The following is a 20,154-nucleotide window of genomic DNA, read 5'->3' on the forward strand; positions in this document are numbered from 1 at the left end:
CCTCACACTGAATGAGGATTTAGGAGAGGAAAATGAGATTGATTCTCATGATGAGGTGGAAGAATGTGTCCTGGATTCTGAAACAGAGCAAGATGGTGACAGTGGTGAGGATGAAGAAGTTGGATCATATTATATTGGAAAAGATAAAAATACTAAATGGAACAAGAAGCCATTCCAGAAAAAACGTAGGGAACCTTTAAACATTATTACTCACCTTCCTGCAGTAATAGGAACTGCACGTAATGCAAAAACTGCAGTTGAATGCTGGAACAGTATATTTACAGATGACATTCTGGACTCTATTGTCACATATACCAACCAATATATAGACATTATAAAGGACAAGTACATCTGCAACAGAACCATCAAGCCCACAGATGAAATAGAACTGCGTGCTTTTTTTGGATTACTGTACCTTGCAGGAGCTTATAGGGCAAATAGACAAAGTTTGGAGGAACTTTGGGGTAAAGATGGGGATGGAGTTGAAAAATTTAGCCTTGTTATGTCCATAAACAGATTCAAGATTCTAATTCGTTGCCTTCGGTTTGACGACAGAACTACCCGAACCGAACGCAAAACACATGACCGACTTGCTCCAATTCGTGATATATTTCAAAGATTTGTTGTAAACTGTAAACAAAGTTATTACCCTGGAGAGAATCTCACTATTGACGAAATGCTCCCTGGTTTTCGTGGTAGATGTGCCTTTCGTCAATATATTCCATCAAAGCCAAACAAATATGGAATAAAAATTTATGCCCTTGTTGATGCCAGTAAGACCTACACTTACAACCTGGAAGTTTATGCAGGAAAACAACCAGAAGGTCCTTACTGTGTGAGCAACAAACCCATTGATGTTGTAAAAAGACTGGCTGAACCCTTATTTGGATCGGGTCGCAATATTACAGCTGACAATTGGTTTACAAGTTGTGATCTGATTGATTATCTGAAAATTCAGAAGCTGTCATATGTGGGAACTGTAAGAAAAAACAAAAGGGAATTGCCGCCACAGTTTGTAAGTGTGAAAGAGAGACAACAGTACAGCAGTATGTTTGCATTCCATAATGGAAAGGCTTTAGTTTCCTATGTACCACATGCCAAAAAAATCGTACTTCTTCTATCAACACTTCATGATGATGCTGCCATCGATCCTGGGACTGGGGCAGAAAAAAAACCGGAGATAATTACATTTTACAATGCCACCAAAGGGGGTGTGGATACAGCAGATCAGATGTGCTCCACTTTCAACGTCAGCAGAAACATCAAACGCTGGCCAATGGTCATATTTTTTGCTATGTTGAATTTGGGTGGTATAAATTCACAAGTAACTTATCTTGAAAACAAGCTTGAACCACTCCATAGACGATTGTATCTGAAAAAATTGGCCCATGAACTAGTACTTGGAGAGCTACGCAGGAGAAGCGTGAAAACAATCGGTATCCCCTCTCGCCTTCAAGTTCAGCTCAAAAGGATCCGCCCAGAAGATGATGGTGAAAAAGTCACCATCTGCACCACCTCACAAAAGAAGGAGATGCACCACCTGCCAAACGGAAAGCGGAACCAGAAGGCTTTCAAATTATGAATGTCTCAAATGTCATAAAGCAATTTGCCTGACACATGCAAAAATGGTGTGTAATTCTTGCTATTTGCTCTGCAAGTGTGACTTTTCTGGGGAAACCTCAGCATCTACTTCTGATTGAATATGTTTTTAATAGTACTTAAGGTACCTTAAAATTAAGTTTGTGTTCAAAAATTTTCTTTGTACATTTTTTTGAGAGAGTCGAACTGGGGACTATTTGGCGGGAGTTTTGAAAAGTTTGTATTTCATAGTTATTAGTTTTATGTTAAGTAAATGTTTTTTTTTGCAACTGATTATGTGTAGTCTCTTTTATTACATCCCTATGAAGGTCACTGATCACTTTTAGAGCACTGAAATTGCAAACATTAGATATTATAGGTATTTTTCCAGCAGGCGCCTGACAGGCACATTGTATGTGAACTCGTTAGTCTGAATATTGTATGTGACGGAGGGTTAAAAAAGGTTAGAGGGGTACACAGGCAGCATTGCTCTGGGCAGTGGAGGACAATTTCAATAGTGGACCGCAGACAGACTTTGTACGCCTACTATTAAAAAAAGGATGCTCTATGCAATAAAAAATAGGTTCCAGGGGTACACGGGCAGCAGTGTTCTGGTCAGTGTAGGAGTAGTAGAAAGAACGGGCCGCAGACAGGCATCGAAGGCCTAACATAAAAAAATATTGGACTGTAGGCACTTTAACATTGGTTCCAGGGGTACACGGGCAGCAGTAGACTGGTCAGTGTAGTAGTAGTAGAAAGAACGGTCCGCAGACAGGCTTCGAAGGCCTAACATAATAAAATGGGCTGGCTGTAGGCAATTTAAAATTGGTTCCAGGGGTACACGGGCAGCAGTAGACAGGTCATTGGAGGCCTAGTGGAAGGAGGGACCGCACACAGGCTTCGAAGGCCTAACATAATAAAATTGGACAGGCTGTAGGCACTTTATAATTGGTTCCAGGAGTACACGGGCAGCAGGAGACAGGTCAGTGGAGGCCTAGTGGAAGGAGGGACCGCAGACAGGCTTCGAAGGCCTAACATAATAAAATTGGACAGGCTGTAGGCACTTTATAATTGGTTCCAGGAGTACACGGGCAGCAGTAGACAGGTCAGTGTAGTAGTAGTTGAAAGAACGGGCCGCAGACAGGCTTCGAAGGCCTAACATAATAAAATGGGCTGGCTGTAGGCAATTTAAAATTGGTTCCAGGGGTACACGGGCAGCAGTAGACAGGTCATTGGAGGCCTAGTGGAAGGAGGGACGGCACACAGGCTTCTAAGGCCTAACATAATAAAATTGGACAGGCTGTAGGCACTTTATAATTGTTTCCAGGGGTACACGGGCAGCAGGAGACAGGTCAGTGGAGGCCTAGTGGAAGGAGGGACCGCAGACAGGCTTCGAAGGCCTAACATAATAAAATTGGACAGGCTGTAGGCACTTTATAATTGGTTCCAGGAGTACACGGGCAGCAGTAGACAGGTCAGTGTAGTAGTAGTTGAAAGAACGGGCCGCAGACAGGCTTCGAAGGCCTAACATACTAAAATGGGCTGGCTGTAGGCAATTTAAAATTGGTTCCAGGGGTACACGGGCAGCAGGAGACAGGTCAGTGGAGGCCTAGTGGAAGGAGGGACCACACACAGGCTTCGAAGGCCTAACATAATAAAATTGGACAGGCTGTAGGCACTTTATAATTGGTTCCAGGAGTACACGGGCAGCAGTAGACAGGTCAGTGGAGGCCTAGTGGAAGGAGGGACCGCAGACAGGCTTCGAAGACCTAACATAATAAAATGGGCTGGCTGTAGGCAATTTAAAATTGGTTCCAGGGGTAGACGGGCAGCAGTGGTCTGGTCAGCGGAGGCCGATTGTAATGAGTGTCTGCCAGTTAGTAGTCCAAAACAATAAATAAATGTGAATGTCTCGCATTAAAACAAAACGAAAACACTAAAGGGTGCAATCATTAGGTTCAATCCTCTGCGTAGTTTCAGACCTACTTATTTAGCGCAAAGTATTTACTGTGGTAAATAGAGGACACTGCCCCTGACTATGTTAAGTACCATCATACATGTCAACACAATGGTATTGTCAGTGGCAGGAATGGAAGGATGTCAGCGCATAGACTAAACATTGGTGGAAGTGTGAGAGATAACTGTGGAAGTGGTAGAGCAATGTTTGACCTGGGGTTGGGTGAACTCTCTAGTGGCCGGCGGTACAGGACCAGGGCACCTCATGTTACAACAGTGTGTCTGACGTTGGGTGCGCACCACCACCGCCAGAGACACTTTATTGTACTATGAGGGACCCAGTGGCAGTGCCGTCGACCAAAAGCGGGCACACCCACCTCTTCAGACAAACAGCACTCTCACGGGTGCTTGCGTCAAGTCGCGATACCACGGCCCCGTGTGGGGAGTTTGGCCATTTAGGGAGGTGTAAACATGTCGTATGCTGGACAATCAGCTGCAGCAAATTAGACATTAGAAAAGTAATTCACAGTAGTCCACAGGCAAGAGCTTTTCATAGGAAAGCTAGGTGTCTGCCGGGCAAGGTGGGGCAAAAGAATTCGAAATCCAGTTGTGGTTCATTTTAATGAATGTTAGATCATCAACATTTTGGGTAGCCAGACGAGTCCTTTTTTTGGTTAATATTGAACCTGCAGCACTGAATACTCTTTCTGATAGGACACTAGCTGCCGGGCAAGCAAGCTCCTGCAATGCATATTCTGCCAATTCTGGCCAGGTGTCTGTTGTGAGTTCTGTTTTTGGGCTCCCTCTGGTGGTTACTGATGGTACTGGGTGATTTGTGTTCTGCTGTCTCTGGTGTCCACCTGTTCTATCAGGTTATGGGAGTTTCCTATTTAACCGGGCTTTCTTGTCATTTCCTGGCCGGCTATCAAGGTTATCAGAGTGTTTTGTTACCTCAGCTTCTGGCTTCAGTAATCTTCAGGACAAGCTAAGTTTTGATTTTCTTGTTTTTCGTTTTGCTTTATTTTTGTCTTGTCCAGCTTGCAGATACGTGTTTCTTTGCTGCTGGTTGCTCTAGTGGGCTGTAATTGCTCCTCATGTTCCATGAGTTGGAACATGAGTTCAAGTAATTTCAGGATGGTTTTTTGAAGGGTTTTTTGCTGACCGCGCAGTTTACTTTTGTATCCTCTGCTATCTAGTTTTAGCGGGCCTCATTTTGCTGAATCTGTTTTCATACTGCGTATGTGCCTTCCTCTCATTTCACCGTCATTATATGTGGGGGGCTGCTATTTCTGTGGGGTATTTCTCTGGAGGCAAGAGAGGTCTGTGTTTCTTCTAATAGGGGAAGTTAGATCTTCGGCTGGTGCGAGACGTCTAGGATCAACGTAGGCACGTTCCCCGGCTATTATTATTTGTGTGTTTAGGTTTAGGGTCGCGGTCAGCTCAGGTTCCATCACCCTAGAGCTCGTTTGTGCTTGTCCTTTTGTGATTCCCTGCCATTGGGATCATGACAGTATAGCCGGCCAGAAAGTTTTGGCTGAAGTAGGAGGAAAAGTAGTCTGAGGAAGTTTTTTTTTTTTTTTCTACTCCTCTGAGGTTGCTGCCTAGCCTTAATTGCAGCCTGGCTGATTTTTTCCTCCTCTTAATCCTTGAATGGCTCTGACCTTAGCTGTTTATCATGGACGTCCAGAGTTTAGCTTCGAGCCTGAATAATCTTGCTGCTAAGGTTCAAAATATACAAGATTTTGTTGTACATGCTCCTATGTCTGAACCTAGAATTCCTATCCCAGAGTTCTTTGCTGGAGATAGATCTAGTTTTCTGAATTTTAGGAACAATTGCAAGTTGTTCCTTTCTTTGAAATCTCGCTCTTCTGGAGACCCTGCTCAGCAGGTTAAGATTATTATATCTTTCCTGCGGGGTGACCCTCAAAATTGGGCATTTGCATTGGCACCAGGGGATCCTGCGTTGCTTAATGTGGATGCGTTTTCTTCTGGCATTGGGTTTGCTCTATGAGGAACCTAACCAAGAGATTCAGGCTGAAAAAGCTTTATTAGCTCTCTCTCAGGGGCAAGATGAAGCAGAAATATATTGTCAGAAATTTCGGAAGTGGTCAGTGCTTACTCAGTGGAATGAGTGCGCCCTGGCTGCAAAGTTCAGAGATGGCCTTTCTGAGGCCATTAAAGATGTTATGGTGGGGTTCCCTGCGCCTACAGGTCTGAATGAGTCTATGACTATGGCTATTCAGATTGATCGGCGTTTACGGGAGCGCAAACCTGTGCACCATTTGGCGGTGTCTTCTGAACAGGCACTTGAGACAATGCAATGTGATAGAGTTCAGTCCAGAAGTGAACGGCAAAACTATAGGCGGAAAAATGGGTTGTGCTTTTATTGTGGTGATTCAGCTCATGTTATATCAGCATGCTCTAAACGCACAAAAAAGGTTGATAAGTCTGTTGCCATTAGTACGTTACAGTCTAAGTTCATTCTGTCTGTGACTCTGATTTGTTCATTATCATCCATTTCCGTCGATGCCTATGTAGATTCAGGCGCTGCCCTGAGTCTCATGGATTGGTCATTTGCCAAGCGCTGTGGGTTTAGTCTTGAGCCTCTGGAAGTCCCTATTCCTTTGAAGGGAATTGACTCTACACCTTTAGCTATGAATAAACCTCAGTACTGGACACAAGTGACCATGCGTATGACTCCCGTTCATCAGGAGGTGATTCGCTTCCTGGTATTGTATAATTTACATGATGTTCTAGTACTTGGTCTGCCATGGTTACAAACTCATAATCCAGTCCTTGACTGGAAAACAATGTCTGTGTTAAGCTGGGGATGTCAGGGGGTTCATGATGATGCACCTCCGATTTCTATCGCTTCATCTACTCCTTCTGAGATTCCTGTATTTTGTCTGATTATCGGGATGTTTTTGAGGAGCCTAAGCTCAGTTCGCTTCCTCCTCACAGGGATTGCGATTGTGCTATAGATTTAATTCCTGGTAGTAAATTTCCTAAAGGTCGTTTGTTCAATCTGTCAGTGCCAGAGCATACTGCTATGCGGGATTATGTTAGGGAGTCCTTGGAAAAGGGACATATCCGTCCATCTTCGTCCCCTTTGGGAGCAGGTTTTTTTTTCGTGGCCAAAAAAGATGGTTCCTTGAGGCCTTGTATAGATTATCGTCTTTTGAATAAGATTACCGTAAAATATCAGTATCCTTTGCCTTTGTTGACTGATTTGTTTGCTCGCATTAAGGGGGCTAAATGGTTCACTAAGATTGATCTTCGGGGTGCGTATAATCTTATACGAATAAAGCAAGGTGATGAGTGGAAACCCGCATTTAATATGCCTGAGGGCCATTTTGAGTATTTGGTAATGCCTTTCGGACTTTCTAATGCTCCTTCAGTCTTCCAGTCCTTTATGCACGATATTTTCCGTGAATATCTGGATAAATTTATGATTGTGTATTTGGATGATATTTTGTTTTTTTCTGATGACTGGGAGTCTCATGTTCAGCAGGTCAGGAAGGTGTTTCAGGTCCTGCGGTCCAATTCTTTGTTTGTAAAGGGCTCAAAGTGTCTCTTTGGAGTCCAGAAGATTTCTTTCTTGGGGTATATTTTTTCCCCTTCTACTATTGAGATGGATCCCGTCAAGGTTCAGGCTATTTGTGACTGGACGCAGCCTACATCTCTTAAGAGTCTACAGAAGTTCTTGGGCTTTGCTAATTTCTATCGTCGTTTCATAACTAATTTTTCTAGTGTTGTTAAGCCTTTGACGGATTTGACTAAGAAGGGTGCTGATGTTGCTGATTGGTCTCCTGCGGCTGTGGAGGCCTTTCAGGAACTTAAACGCCGGTTTTCTTCTGCTCCTGTGTTGCGTCAGCCAGATGTTTAGCTTCCTTTCCAGGTTGAGGTTGATGCTTCCGAGATTAAAGCAGGGGCGGTTTTGTCACAGAGAAGCTCCAATTGCTCGGTGATGAAGCCATGTGCGTTCTTTTCTAGAAAATTTTCGCCCGCTGAGCGGAATTATGATGTTGGTAATTGGGAACTTTTGGCCATGAAGTGGGCATTTGAGGAGTGGCGTCATTGGCTGGAGGGTGCTAGACATCGTGTGGTGGTCTTGACTGATCACAAAAATCTGATTTACCTTGAGTCTGCCAGGCGTCTGAATCCTAGACAGGCTCGTTGGTCACTGTTTTTCTCTCGTTTCAATTTTGTGGTTTCATACCTGCCAGGTTCAAAGAATGTGAAGGTGGATGCTCTTTCTAGGAGTTTTGTGCCTGACTCCCCTGGAAATTCTGAGCCCACTGGTATCCTTAGGGATAGGGTGATTTTGTCGGCTGTCTTCCCAGACTTGCGACGTGCTTTGCAGGAGTTTCAGGCGGGTAAACCTGATCGTTGTCCGCCTGAGAGACTGTTTGTTCCGGATAGTTGGACCAGTAGAGTCATCTCCGAGGTCCATTCTTCTGCGTTGGCAGGTCATCCTGGAATATTTGGTACTAGAGACTTGGTGGCCAGGTCTTTTTGGTGGCCTTCCTTGTCGAGGGATGTGCGTTCTTTTGTGCAGTCTTGTGAGGTTTGTGCTCGGGCTAAGCCTAGCTGTTCTCGAGCCAGTGGATTGTTGTCACCTTTGCCTATCCCGAAGAGGCCTTGGACGCACATTTCCATGGACTTTATTTCGGATCTCCCTGTCTCTCAAAAAATGTCCGTCATCTGGGTTGTGTGTGACCGCTTTTCTAAAATGGTTCATCTGGTACCCTTGCCTAAGTTACCTTCCTCCTCTGAGTTGGTCCCTCTGTTTTTTCAGAACGTGGTTCGTTTGCATGGGATTCCGGAGAACATAGTTTCTGACAGGGGATCCCAGTTTGTGTCTAGATTTTGGCGGACGTTCTGTGCTAAGATGGGCATTGATTTGTCCTTTTCGTCTGCACTCCACCCTCAGACGAATGGCCAGACGGAGCGAACTAATCAGACCTTGGAAACTTACTTGAGGTGTTTTGTTTCTGCTGATCAGGATGACTGGGTTACCTTTTTGCCGCTGGCCGAGTTTGCCCTTAATAATCGGGCTAGTTCTGCTACCTTGGTTTCTCCTTTCTTTTGTAATTCGGGGTTTCATCCTCGTTTTTCCTCTGGTCAGGTGGAGCCTTCTGATTGTCCTGGAGTGGACATGGTGGTGGATAGGTTGCATCAGATTTGGAGTCATGTGGTGGACAATTTGAAGTTGTCCCAGGAGAAGGCTCAGCAGTTTGCTAATCGCCGTCGCCGCGTGGGTCCTCGACTTCGTGTTGGGGACTTGGTGTGGTTGTCTTCTCGTTTTGTTCCTATGAAGGTCTCTTCTCCTAAGTTCAAGCCTCGGTTCATCGGTCCTTATAGGATCTTGGAAATTCTTAACCCTGTGTCGTTTCGTTTGGATCTCTGTTATGTGTGCTAATGAAAGGTGTTATGAAGGCAATCCAGAGACACAGTGTGCCTAGCGATCAGAGCGCACACAGTGATCTGACAAATACCCAAAAACAAAAGAACGAGCTCTGAGACGTGGAAACTCTGTAGACTGCACACCTGATCCTATCCTAAACACAACTAAAAGCGGCTGTGGATTGCGCCTAACAACTACCTATGCAACTCGGCACAGCCTAAGAAACTAGCTAGCCTGAAGATAGAAAAATAGGCCTGACTTGCCCCCAGAGAAATACCCCAAAGGAAAAGGCAGCCCCCCACATATAATGACTGTGAGTAAGATGAAAAGACAAAACGTAGGGATGAAATAGATTTAGCAAAGTGGGGCCCGATATTCTTAGACAGAGCGAGGACAGTAAAGCGAACTTTGCAGTCTACAAAAAACCCTAAAGCAAAAACCACGCAAAGGGGGCAAAAAAGACCCACCGTGCCGAACTAACGGCACGGCGGTACACCCTTTGCGTCTCAGAGCTTCCAGCAAAACAAAAGACAAGCTGGACAAAAAAAAGCAACAAAATAGCAAAAAAAGCACTTAGCTATACAGAGCAGCAGGTCACAGGAACAATCAGGAGAAGCTCAGATCCAACACTGGAACATTGACAAGGAGCAAGGATAGCAGCATCAGGTGGAGTTAAGTAACGAAGCAGCTAACGAGCTCACCAAAACACCTGAGGGAGGAAGCTCAGAAGCTGCAGTACCACTTGTGACCACAGGAGTGAATTCAGCCACAGAATTCACAACAGTACCCCCCCCTTGAGGAGGGGTCACCGAACCCTCACCAGAGCCCCCAGGCCGACCAGGATGAGCCGCATGAAAGGCACGAACAAGATCGGGAGCATGAACATCAGAGGCAAAAACCCAGGAATTATCTTCCTGAGCATAACCCTTCCATTTAACCAGATACTGGAGTTTCCGTCTAGAAACACGAGAATCCAAAATCTTCTCCACAATATACTCCAATTCCCCCTCCACCAAAACCGGGGCAGGAGGCTCAACAGATGGAACCATAGGTGCCACGTATCTCCGCAACAACGACCTATGGAATACATTATGTATGGAAAAGGAGTCTGGGAGGGTCAGACGAAAAGACACAGGATTGAGAACCTCAGAAATCCTATACGGACCAATAAAATGAGGTTTAAATTTAGGAGAGGAAACCTTCATAGGAATATGACGAGAAGATAACCAAACCAGATCCCCAACACGAAGTCGGGGACCCACACGGCGTCTGCGATTAGCGAAAAGTTGAGCTTTCTCCTGGGACAAGGTCAAATTGTCCACTACCTGAGTCCAGATCTGCTGCAACCTGTCCACCACAGAATCCACACCAGGACAGTCCGAAGACTCAACCTGTCCTGAAGAGAAACGAGGGTGGAACCCAGCATTGCAAAAAAATGGAGAAACCAAGGTAGCCGAGCTGGCCCGATTATTAAGGGCGAACTCAGCCAACGGCAAAAAGGACACCCAATCATCCTGATCAGCAGAAACAAAACATCTCAGATATGTTTCCAAGGTCTGATTGGTTCGTTCGGTCTGGCCATTAGTCTGAGGATGGAAAGCCGAGGAAAAGGATAGGTCAATGCCCATCCTACCACAAAAGGCTCGCCAAAACCTTGAAACAAACTGGGAACCTCTGTCAGAAACAATATTCTCAGGAATGCCATGCAACCGAACCACATGCTGAAAGAACAAAAGTACCAAATCAGAGGAGGAAGGCAATTTAGCCAAGGGCACCAGATGGACCATTTTAGAAAAGCGATCACAGACCACCCAAATGACTGACATCTTTTGAGAAACGGGAAGGTCAGAAATGAAATCCATCGAAATATGTGTCCAAGGCCTCTTTGGGACCGGCAAGGGCAAAAGCAACCCACTGGCACGAGAACAGCAGGGCTTAGCCCTAGCACAAATCCCACAGGACTGCACAAAAGTACATACATCCCGTGACAGAGATGGCCACCAGAAGGATCTAGCCACTAACTCTCTGGTACCAAAGATTCCAGGATGACCAGCCAACACCGAACAATGAAGTTCAGAGATAAGTTTATTAGTCCACCTATCAGGGACGAACAGTTTCTCCGCTGGACAACGATCAGGTTTATTCGCCTGAAATTTTTGCAGCACCCACCGCAAATCAGGGGAGATGGCAGACACAATGACTCCTTCCTTGAGGATACCCGCTGGCTCAGATAAACCCGGAGAGTCGGGCACAAAACTCCTAGACAGAGCATCCGCCTTCACATTTTTAGAGCCCGGAAAGTACGAAATCACAAAGTCGAAGCGGGCAAAAAATAACGACCAACGGGCCTGTCTAGGATTCAAGCGCTTGGCAGACTCGAGATAAGTCAAGTTCTTATGATCAGTCAATACCACCACGCGATGCTTAGCTCCTTCAAGCCAATGACGCCACTCCTCGAATGCCCACTTCATGGCCAGCAACTCTCGGTTGCCCACATCATAATTACGCTCAGCGGGCGAAAACTTCCTGGAAAAGAAAGCACATGGTTTCATCACTGAGCAATCAGAACCTCTCTGTGACAAAACCACCCCTGCTCCAATCTCAGAAGCATCAACCTCGACCTGGAACGGAAGAGAAACAGCTGGCTGACACAACACAGGGGCAGAACAAAAACGACGCTTCAACTCCTGAAAAGCTTCCACAGCAGCAGAAGACCAATTAACCAAATCAGCACCCTTCTTGGTCAAATCGGTCAATGGTTTGGCAATGCTAGAAAAATTACAGATGAAGCGACGATAAAAATTAGCAAAGCCCAGGAACTTTTGCAGACTTTTCAGAGATGTCGGCTGAATCCAATCCTGGATGGCTTGGACCTTAACTGGATCCATCTCGATAGTAGAAGGGGAAAAGATGAACCCCAAAAATGAAACTTTCTGCACACCGAAGAGACACTTTGATCCCTTCACAAACAAAGAATTAGCACGCAGGACCTGAAAAACCATTCTGACCTGCTTCACATGAGACTCCCAATCATCTGAGAAGATCAAAATGTCATCCAAGTAAACAATCAGGAATTTATCCAGATACTCACGGAAGATGTCATGCATAAAAGACTGAAACACAGATGGAGCATTGGCAAGTCCGAACGGCATCACTAGATACTCAAAATGACCCTCGGGCGTATTGAATGCAGTTTTCCATTCATCTCCTTGCCTGATTCTCACCAGATTATACGCACCACGAAGATCTATCTTAGTGAACCAACTAGCCCCCTTAATCCGAGCAAACAAGTCAGATAACAATGGCAAGGGATACTGAAATTTAACAGTGATCTTATTAAGAAGGCGGTAATCAATACACGGTCTCAGCGAACCATTCTTCTTGGCTACAAAGAAGAACCCTGCTCCCAGTGGTGATGACGATGGGCAAATATGTCCCTTCTCCAGGGATTCCTTCACATAACTGCGCATAGCGGCGTGTTCGGGCACGGATAAATTAAATAATCGACCTTTAGGGAATTTACTACCAGGAATCAAATTGATAGCACAATCACAATCCCTATGCGGAGGTAGGGCATCGGACTTGGGCTCTTCAAATACATCCTGATAATCAGACAAGAACTCTGGGACCTCAGAAGGGGTGGATGACGAAATTGACAAAAATGGAACATCACCATGTACCCCCTAACAACCCCAGCTGGATACCGACATGGAATTCCAATCCAATACTGGATTATGGGTTTGTAGCCATGGCAACCCCAACACGACCACATCATGCAGATTATGCAACACCAGAAAGCGAATAACTTCCTGATGTGCAGGAGCCATGCACATGGTCAGCTGGGCCCAGTACTGAGGTTTATTCTTGGCCAAAGGTGTAGCATCAATTCCTCTCAATGGAATAGGACACCGCAAAGGCTCCAAGAAAAACCCACAACGTTTAGCATAATCCAAATCCATCAGATTCAGGACAGCGCCTGAATCCACAAACGCCATGACAGAAAACGACGACAAAGAGCATATCAAGGTAATGGACAGAAGGAATTTGAACTGTACAGTACCAATGACGGCAGACCTAGCGGACCGCTTAGTGCGCTTAGGACAATCAGAAATAGCATGAGTGGAATCACCACAGTAGAAACACAGCCCATTCAGACGTCTGTATTCCTGCCGTTCAACTCTGGTCATAGTCCTATCGCACTGCATAAGCTCAGGTTTAACCTCAGGCAATACCGCCAAATGGTGCACAGATTTACGCTCGCGCAAGCGTCGACCGATCTGAATGGCCAAAGACAAAGACTCATTCAAACCAGCAGGCATAGGAAATCCCACCATGACATCCTTAAGAGCCTCAGAGAGACCCTTTCTGAACAAAGCTGCCAGCGCAGATTCATTCCACTGAGTGAGTACTGACCATTTCCTAAATTTCTGACAATATACTTCTATATCATCCTGACCCTGGCACAAAGCCAGCAAATTTTTCTCAGCCTGATCCACCGAATTAGGCTCATCGTACAGCAATCCGAGCGCCAGGAAAAACGCATCGACACTACTCAATGCAGGGTCTCCTGGCGCAAGAGAAAATGCCCAGTCTTGAGGGTCGCCGCGCAAAAAAGAAATAATAATCAAAACCTGTTGAATAGAATTACCAGAAGAATGAGGTTTCAAGGCCAGAAATAGCTTACAATTATTTTTGAAACTTAGAAACTTAGTTCTATCTCCAAAAAACAAATCAGGAATAGGAATTCTTGGCTCTAACATAGATTTCTGATCAATAGTGTCTTGAATCTTTTGTACATTTATAACGAGATTATCCATTGAAGAGCACAGACCCTGAATATCCATGTCCACACCTGTGTCCAGAATGACCCAAATGTCTAGGGGAAAAAAAAAAAGTGAACACAGAGCAGAAAAAAAAAAAAAATGATGTCAGAACTTTTTCTTTCCCTCTATTGAGAATCATAAGATGGCTCCTTGTACTGTTATGTGTGCTAATGAAAGGTGTTATGAAGGCAATCCAGAGACACAGTGTGCCTAGCGATCAGAGCGCACACAGTGATCTGACAAATACCCAAAAACAAAAGAACGAGCTCTGAGATGTGGAAACTCTGTAGACTGCACACCTGATCCTATCCTAAACACAACTAAAATCGGCTGTGGATTGCGCCTAACAACTACCTATGCAACTCGGCACAGCCTAAGAAACTAGCTAGCCTGAAGATAGAAAAATAGGCCTGACTTGCCCCCAGAGAAATACCCCAAAGGAAAAGGCAGCCCCCCACATATAATGACTGTGAGTAAGATGAAAAGACAAAACGTAGGGATGAAATAGATTCAGCAAAGTGGGGCCCGATATTCTTAGACAGAGCGAGGACAGTAAAGCGAACTTTGCAGTCTACAAAAAACCCTAAAGCAAAAACCACGCAAAGGGGGCAAAAAAGACCCACCGTGCCGAACTAACGGCACGGCGGTACACCCTTTGCGTCTCAGAGCTTCCAGCAAAACAAAAGACAAGCTGGACAAAAAAAAGCAACAAAATAGCAAAAAAAGCACTTAGCTATACAGAGCAGCAGGTCACAGGAACAATCAGGAGAAGCTCAGATCCAACACTGGAACATTGACAAGGAGCAAGGATAGCAGCATCAGGTGGAGTTAAGTAACGAAGCAGCTAACGAGCTCACCAAAACACCTGAGGGAGGAAGCTCAGAAGCTGCAGTACCACTTGTGACCACAGGAGTGAATTCAGCCACAGAATTCACAACAGATCTCCCGGCATCGTTTGCTATTCATAATGTGTTCCATCGGTCGTTGTTGCGGAGGTATGAGGTACCTGTTGTTCCTTCGCTTGAGCCTCCTGCTCCGGTGCTGGTGGAGGGAGAATTGGAGTATGTTGTGGAGAAGATCTTGGATTCTCGTGTTTCCAGACGGAAACTCCAATATTTGGTCAAGTGGAAGGGTTATGGTCAGGAGGATAATTCTTGGGTGGTTACCTCTGATGTTCATGCTGATGATTTGGTCCGCGCTTTTCATAGGGCTCATCCTGGTCACCCTGGTGGTTCTCGTGAGGGTTCGGTGACCCCTCCTCAAGGGGGGGTACTGTTGTGAGTTCTGTTTTTGGGCTCCCTCTGGTGGTTACTGATGGTACTGGGTGATTTGTGTTCTGCTGTCTCTGGTGTCCACCTGTTCTATCAGGATATGGGAGTTTCCTATTTAACCGGGCTTTGTTGTCATTTCCTGGCCGGCTATCAAGGTTATCAGAGTGTTTTGTTACCTCAGCTTCTGGCTTCAGTAATCTTCAGGACAAGCTAAGTTTTGATTTTCTTGTTTTTCGTTTTGCTTTATTTTTGTCTTGTCCAGCTTGCAGATACGTGTTTCTTTGCTGCTGGTTGCTCTAGTGGGCTGTAATTGCTCCTCATGTTCCATGAGTTGGAACATGAGTTCAAGTAATTTCAGGATGGTTTTTTGAAGGGTTTTTTGCTGACCGCGCAGTTTACTTTTGTATCCTCTGCTATCTAGTTTTAGCGGGCCTCATTTTGCTGAATCTGTTTTCATACTGCGTATGTGCCTTCCTCTCATTTCACCGTCATTATATGTGGGGGGCTGCTATTTCTGTGGGGTATTTCTCTGGAGGCAAGAGAGGTCTGTGTTTCTTCTAATAGGGGAAGTTAGATCTTCGGCTGGTGCGAGACGTCTAGGATCAATGTAGGCACGTTCCCCGGCTATTATTATTTGTGTGTTTAGGTTTAGGGTCGCGGTCAGCTCAGGTTCCATCACCCTAGAGCTCGTTTGTGCTTGTCCTTTTGTGATTCCCTGCCATTGGGATCATGACAGGTGTCTAATTTTGATGCCCAGTAATCAAATGGGAATGACGGTTGAGGGAGAACATCGATAATGGATGAAAAATAGTTAGTAACCATACTGGACAAATGTTGTCTCCTGTCACTTTCAATTGATGCAGCAGTACCTGTCCTGTCTGCGGTCATAGCAAAATCACTCCACAACGTGGTCAGAAAACCCCTCTGTCCAACGCCACTTCTGATGTGTGCACCCCTAACACTCCTGGTCTGCTGTCCCCTGGAGCTCGTGTGAGAACGATCACATGCGCTGTGTGCTGGGAATGCCTGAAGCAAACGGTCAACAAGAGTTGATTGTTTGGTTGCTAATATTAGTTCCAAGTTCTCATGTGGCATAATATTTTGCAATATGCCTTTATAGCGTGGATCAAGGAGGCAGGCCAACCATTAATCGTCATCGTTTATCATTTTAGTAATGCGTGTGTCCCTTTTGAGGATACGTAAGGCATAATCCGCCATGTGGGCCAAAGTTCCAGTTGTCAAATCTGCGGTTGTGATTGGTTGAGGGGCAGTTTCAGGCAAATCTATGTCACTTGTGTCCCTCAAAAAACCAGAACCCGGCCTTGCCACGCAACCAATTTCCAGTGCCCCCGGGAAAGCTTCCTCATTAAAAATATACTCATCCCCATCTTCCTCCTCGTCCTCCACCTCCTCTTCGCCTGCTACCTCGTCCTGTACACTGCCCTGACCAGACAATGGCTGACTGTCATCAAGGCTTTCCTCTTCCTCTGGTGCAGACGCCTGATCCTTTATGTGCGTCAAACTTTGCATCAGCAGACACATTAGGGGGATGCTCATGCTTATTATGGCGTTGTCTGCACTAACCAGCCATGTGCATTCCTCAAAACACTGAAGGACTTGACACATGTCTTGTATCTTCGACCACTGCACACCTGACAACTCCATGTCTGCCAACCTACTGCCTGCCCGTGTATGTGTATCCTCCCACAAAAACATAACAGCCCGCCTCTGTTGGCACAGTCTCTGAAGCATGTGCAGTGTTGAGTTTCACCTTGTTGCAACGTCTATGATTAGGCGATGCTGGGGAAGGTTCAAAGACCGCTGATAGGTCTGCATACGGCTGGAGTGTACAGGCGAACGTCGGATATGTGAGCAAAGTCCACGCACTTTGAGGAGCAGGTCGGAGAACCCAGGATAAGTTTTCAATAAGCACTGCACCACCAGGTTTAAGGAGTGAGCCAGGCAAGGAATGTGTTTCAGTTGGGAAAGGGAGATGGCAGCCATGAAATTCCTTCCGTTATCACTCACTACCTTGCCTGCCTCAAGATCTACTGTGCCAGGCCACGACTGCGTTTCTTGTTGCAAGAACTCGGACAGAACTTCCGCGGTGTGTCTGTTGTCGCCCAAACACTTCATAGCCAATACAGCCTGCTGACGCTTGCCAGTTGCTGCCCCATAATGGGACAACTGGTGTGCAACAGTGTCAGCTGCCGATGGAGTGGTTGGCCGACTGCGGTCTGTGGAAGAGCTGTCGCTTCTGCAGGAGGACGAGGAGGAGGAGGGGGTGCGAACGCCTACAGCCAACTGTTTCCTAGACCGTGGGCTACTGGTCCATGCATCTGTAGTCAGGTGAACCTTTGTACTCAGAGATTGCCTGAGTGCATGGATGATGCGCTGTTTAACATGCTGGTGCAGGGCTGGGATGGCTTTTCTGGAAAAAAAGTGTCGACTAGGTAGCTCGTAGCGTGGTTCAGCGTACTCCATCAGGGCTTTGAAAGCTTTGCTTTCAACTAACCGGTAGGGCATCATCTCTAACGAGATTAGTCTAGCTATGTGGGTGTTAAAACCCTGTGTACGCGGATGCGAGGATAAGTACTTCCTTTTTCTAACCAGAGTCTCATGTAGGGTGAGCTGGACTGGAGAGCTGGAGATTGTGGAACTAGCGAGTGTGCCGGTGGACATGGCAGACTGAGAGACGCTTGGAGACGGTATTGTTACCGCCGGTGCCCTAGATGCAATATTTCCTCCTACAAAACTGGTGATTCCCTGACCCTGACTGCTTTTGGCTGGCAAAGAAACCTGCACAGATACTGCCGGTGGTGCGGAAAATGGTGGCCTTACAGTGACGGAAGGGATGTTGCGTTGCTGACTAGCTTCATTGGCCGAGGGTGCTACAACCTTAAGGGACGCTTGGTAGTTAGTCCAGGCTTGAAAATGCATGGTGGTTAAATGTCTATGCATGCAACTTGTATTGAGACTTTTCAGATTCTGACCTCTGCTTAAGCTAGTTGAACATTTTTGACAGATGACTTTGCGCTGATCAATTGGATGTTGTTTAAAAAAATGCCAGACTGCACTCTTCCTAGCATCGGATCCCTTTTCAGGGATTGCAGACTGAGCTTTAACCGGATGGCCACGCTGTCCTCCAACAGGTTTTGGCTTTTCCACGCGTTTTGGGCCAGATACGGGCCCGGCAGATGGAACCTGTTGCGATGTTGATGCCTGCTGCGGCCCCTCCTCCACCTCCGCTTCTGAACTACTGCCGCCTGCACCCTGTTCCCCCAATGGCTGCCAATCGGGGTCAACAACTAGGTCATCTATTACCTCCTCTTCTAACTCGTGTGGAACTTCGTCTGTGTCACCGTGTTGGTCGGTGGTATAGCGTTCGTGACGGGGCAACATAGTCTCATCAGGGTCTGATTGTGGTTCAGTACCCTGAGAGGGCAATGTTGTGGTCTGAGTCAAAGGACCAGCATAGTAGTCTGGCTGTGGCTGTGCATCAGTGCACTCCATGTCAGAATCTACTTGTAATGGGCATGGCATGTTAAGTGTTTCACTTTCTAAGCCAGGGACGGTATGTGTAAAGAGCTCCATGGAGTAACCCGTTGTGTCGCCTGCTGCATCCTTCTCTCTTGTTGTTGTTTTTGCTGAAGAGGACAAGGAAGCGACTTGTCCCTGACCGTGAACATCCACAAGCGACGCGCTGCTTTTACATTTACCAGTTTCAGAAGAGGAGGCAAAAGAGCTAGAGGCTGAGTCTGCAAGGTAAGCCAAAACTTGCTGTTGCTGCTCCGGCTTTAAAAGCGGTTTTCCTACTCCCAGAAAAGAGAGTGTTTGAGGCCTTGTGTAGCCAGACGACGAACCTGGCTCCACAGCTCCAGACTTAGGTGGAATATTTTTTTTCCCACGACCACCTGATGCTCCACTACCACTACCATCATTACCAGCTGACAATGAATGCCCACTGTTGTGAATTCTGTGGCTGAATTCACTCCTGTGGTCACAAGTGGTACTGCAGCTTCTGAGCTTCCTCCCTCAGGTGTTCTGGTGAGCTCGTTAACTGCTTCGTTACTTAACTCCGCCTGATGCTGCTATCCTTGCTCCTTGTCAATGTTCCAGTGTTGGATCTGAGCTTCTCCTGATTGTTCCTGTTACCTGCTGCTCTGTATAGCTAAGTGCTTTTTTGCTATTTTGTTGCTTTTTTTCTGTCCAACTTGTCTTTTGTTTTGCTGGAAGCTCTGAGACGCAAAGGGTGTACCGCTGTGCCGTTAGTTCGGCACGGTGGGTCTTTTTTGCCCCCTTTGCGTGGTTTTTGCTTTAGGGTTTTGTAGACTGCAAAGTTCGCTTTACTGTCCTCGCTCTGTCTAGAATATCGGGCCCCACTTTGCTGAATCTATTTCATCCCTACGTTTTGTCTTTTCATCTTACTCACAGTCATTATATGTGGGGGGCTGCCTTTTCCTTTGGGGTATTTCTCTGGGGCAAGTCAGGCCTATTTTTCTATCTTCAGGCTAGCTAGTTTCTTAGGCTGTGCCGAGTTGCATAGGTAGTTGTTAGGCGCAATCCACAGCCGCTTTTAGTTGTGTTTAGGATAGGATCAGGTGTGCAGTCTACAGAGTTTCCACGTCTCAGAGCTCGTTCTTTTGTTTTTGGGTATTTGTCAGATCACTGTGTGCGCTCTGATCGCTAGGCACACTGTGTCTCTTGATTGCCTTCATAACACCTTTCATTAGCAAACATAACAGCCCACGGCCACGACCTCTTGCACCAGACTTACTCTTTGTTTTAAAAACTTAACCAAAGTAACTTTATTTGTTGCTGTCAAACAACTTACACGGTGACCTATAACTTCAGTATGATTTCAATATCCCTTTACAGGTTGGTGAGACCACAAGGAAAATCAGGCACAATGTTACACACTCTGTTTTCTGTGGCACCAAATCACAGAGATGCCACACACGCAGGACTGTCACTCAAGCACAAATGTCAATATTAATCTCCCACCAATTTTTTTTTTTTTTTTTTTTGTCAGGGAGACTTTAGAAACAAAATAAAATAAAATAATTTTTTCAGGAATAATTTAGAAACCAAATAAAATAAAATGATTTTTTCAGGGACA

This window comes from Ranitomeya imitator, chromosome 2, assembly GCF_032444005.1.
Source record: "Ranitomeya imitator isolate aRanImi1 chromosome 2, aRanImi1.pri, whole genome shotgun sequence".
Classification (NCBI taxonomy): domain Eukaryota; kingdom Metazoa; phylum Chordata; class Amphibia; order Anura; family Dendrobatidae; genus Ranitomeya; species Ranitomeya imitator.